The sequence below is a fragment of the Diceros bicornis genome, chromosome 7 (genome assembly GCF_020826845.1).
Source record: "Diceros bicornis minor isolate mBicDic1 chromosome 7, mDicBic1.mat.cur, whole genome shotgun sequence".
NCBI classification, from domain to species: domain Eukaryota; kingdom Metazoa; phylum Chordata; class Mammalia; order Perissodactyla; family Rhinocerotidae; genus Diceros; species Diceros bicornis.
In genome coordinates this window covers 20,897,240-20,900,213 of record NC_080746.1, presented here as the reverse complement: position 1 = coordinate 20,900,213, position 2,974 = coordinate 20,897,240, and positions in this window count along the sequence as shown.

Here is a 2,974-nt window from a genome sequence, read left to right as displayed (position 1 = left end):
CTCTAGGGCACAGTGATTGAGTGGGAAAGATAAAGTGGCCCTTTTTTGACCAGTGGAAGCTAAGGGGCTGGTGGCCAGAGGCCTGCTCTCTAGCCACAGGGGCCTTTGGCAGTCTAGGTGTGAAGATCCCAGCTAGAAGAGAGCCCTGTTTTCTATGGGGAAGGAAAGGGCTCCCTAGAGCCACTCTGTGGAGGCAAAGAAGATATCTTCCCTACCAATCCATCTGTTCTTCTTTTTCTCCACCTCCTGCCAAAGAAATAGCCTGCAGAAGTTTTGTTTAAGCCAAATACCAAGTTGGCTTGGGGAGCGGAGTCCTGTGGTTATTCTAGCCATGGAAAAAGTTATGTCACCTTAGGTATGCTCCACCTAAGGTGAAGAACCATAGAGCAGAACAGGTGTTCTTCACCTAATAACACCTGTTCTTTAACAGAACAGGCGTGATAAGAATAGGAACACCAGCAGATATCATTCTGTTTGCCGTGCCCCAGGCACTGTGCTAAATGCTTTGTGAACGTAGTCCCATGTGATCCCCCATTAACTCCTAGTGTTGACATACTCTTTCTCCTCTGACCTTACAACTACTTGTAACCACATTCCCCAGGATGGAAGTGTCTGGGAACACTTACCAGATAATCTCTGAGCAGGTGTGTGTTACCTTGGGTTGGCTTCAGGTGAATTATTAATTTACTGATACCTTTATTGGCTGGTTCATGGCAGGTGGGGATGAGAAACAGTAAAGCAACTGAACAGGTGAGAGGTGATGAGATACCTGACGATGAGTTTTGATACTGCAGCAACACTATGTAGTTTGTAAACAGTATAACTTGCGTTTGGAAGACAGGAGAAGCAGGTGTAACAGTATAACTCCCCAAGCCAACTTGGTTTTTGGCTTGTCCTTATGGAAATCTACTAGGCTGGCAAAAGTACACAGAAAGGTAAATATTCTTAGCCTCCATTTTACATATGAAGCAACTGAGGTTGAGAGAGGTGGGGTAATTATTCCAAAGTCACATAGCAAGTTGAGTTGCAGAATCAAGATTTGAATCCATGTCCGTCTGACACCACAACCACACATGTCTCACACTAGACCAAATACCAGCTCAGAGGAAGGCATTAACAGCCCCGTCCTGAATATAAAGGAGCTGTCCAGCCCAGGAGCATCCACACCTTGTGATAGATATCGTGTGGGGGATGAATAACAATAGGAAAGTGTTCTATTGCTCTAGTAGAAAATACCTTTATAGACTGGAGAGGCAGTTCCTAAACCAACTGCTCTTTTCCTCGGCTAAGTGTCACAGTTATAGACTCTTGGAGATAGAAGGGACGTTGGAGGACATCTAATTCCATTCTGTCTTTTTACAGAAGAGGGAAAAGAGGTCCAGACAGAGGAACTGGGCAGTTCAAGGTCACATAGCTAGTGGGTGACGTGACTGAGCCTAGAATTCAGGAATTCTGACTCTTAGCTCAAGTTCTTCCCATTGCTTTGTGAATTTTCTTAGATTTTTGGGTTCTTCCCACTAGGAAGGACACATGGCATCTTACCCTAGTCTCACTTAGTCTAAAGAGGAAACTTCCACAATGTATTTTTTTATTCTTTCCCTATTTCTCCTCTTCCCACCCAACTAACTGGACAGATGGTTTGGCACCAGTGCAATCTACCTGAGACAAGGAAGGGGGCACACATTTCCTCAATTCCTGCATTGGGAAGATATTGGTGTTCGTTTTTTAGTAAGTATCTTGAAGACTTACATAAAACTATAATAATAAAGATAGTGTTCTACAGATGAAATGATGAACAAATAGACCAAGTGAACATAGTATAGTCTAGAAGCAGGCCCCCACACATATTGTCACCTCATTTGTGATAAAGGTGACTGCAGTGTTGTAGGGGGAAGGACAGCCTTTCAATAAGTGGTGCTAAGTCAACTGGATAGCCTTATTGGAAAAAAAATAATAATTTTAATCCCTACCTCATACTAAACACATAAATTGTAGTTCTAAATGAGAAAGATAAAGTGATAAAGGTTTTAGAAAGAAACATAGGAGGATGTCTTCAGGACCCAGGCTGGATAAAGATTTCTTCAACAGGACATAAAAAGCCTAGCCATAAGGGAAAAATTGACTAATTAAACTTCATTAAAATTAATAATTTCAATTAATAGGAAAAAAAAAAACCTAAGAAAGCAAAAACGCAAGCCACAGAGTTGGAGAAGATATTTGTAAAACATTTATCTATCAAACAACTCATACCCAGAATATGGAAAGAACTCAAGGACTCAATGAAAAAGGCTGACAATTCAATAGAAATATGGGCAAAAGACTTGAACTGGCCTTTCTCAAAAGATCTCCAAGTGACCAATATATATATGAAAAGGTGCTTAACTCTTTTGGAATCAGGGATATGTAAATTAAAATCATAGTGAAATATCACTACATTTTCGGCAGAATGGTTAAAACATAAAAGACAATATCAAGTATCGGTGAGGATGTGGAACAATCCAAACTCTCAAACACTGCTGGTAGGAGTGTGAATTAGAAGAACCATCTTGGAAAACAGTTTGGCAGCGTCTACTCGTGCGGAACATACACATATCTTATAGCTAACAGAAAAACATATGCATATTTGTCAAAAGACACAAGAATGGGGGCCGGCCCGGTGGCGCAAGCGGTTCGCTGGTTCGGATCCCGGGCGCGCACCGACGCACTGCTTGGCAAGCCATGCTGTGGCGGCGTCCCATATAAAGTGGAGGAAGATGGGCACGGATGTTAGCCCAGGGCCGTCTTCCTCATCAAAAAAAAAAAAAAAGAGGAGGATTGGCGGATGTTAGCCCAGGGCTGATCTCCTCACAAAAAAAAAAAAAAAAAAAAAAAAAAAAAAAGACACAAGAATGTTCGGAGCAGCACTTTAGTAAAAGCTAAATACTGGAAACAACCCAAATATTTATCAATGATGGAATGGAAAAATAAATTGAGT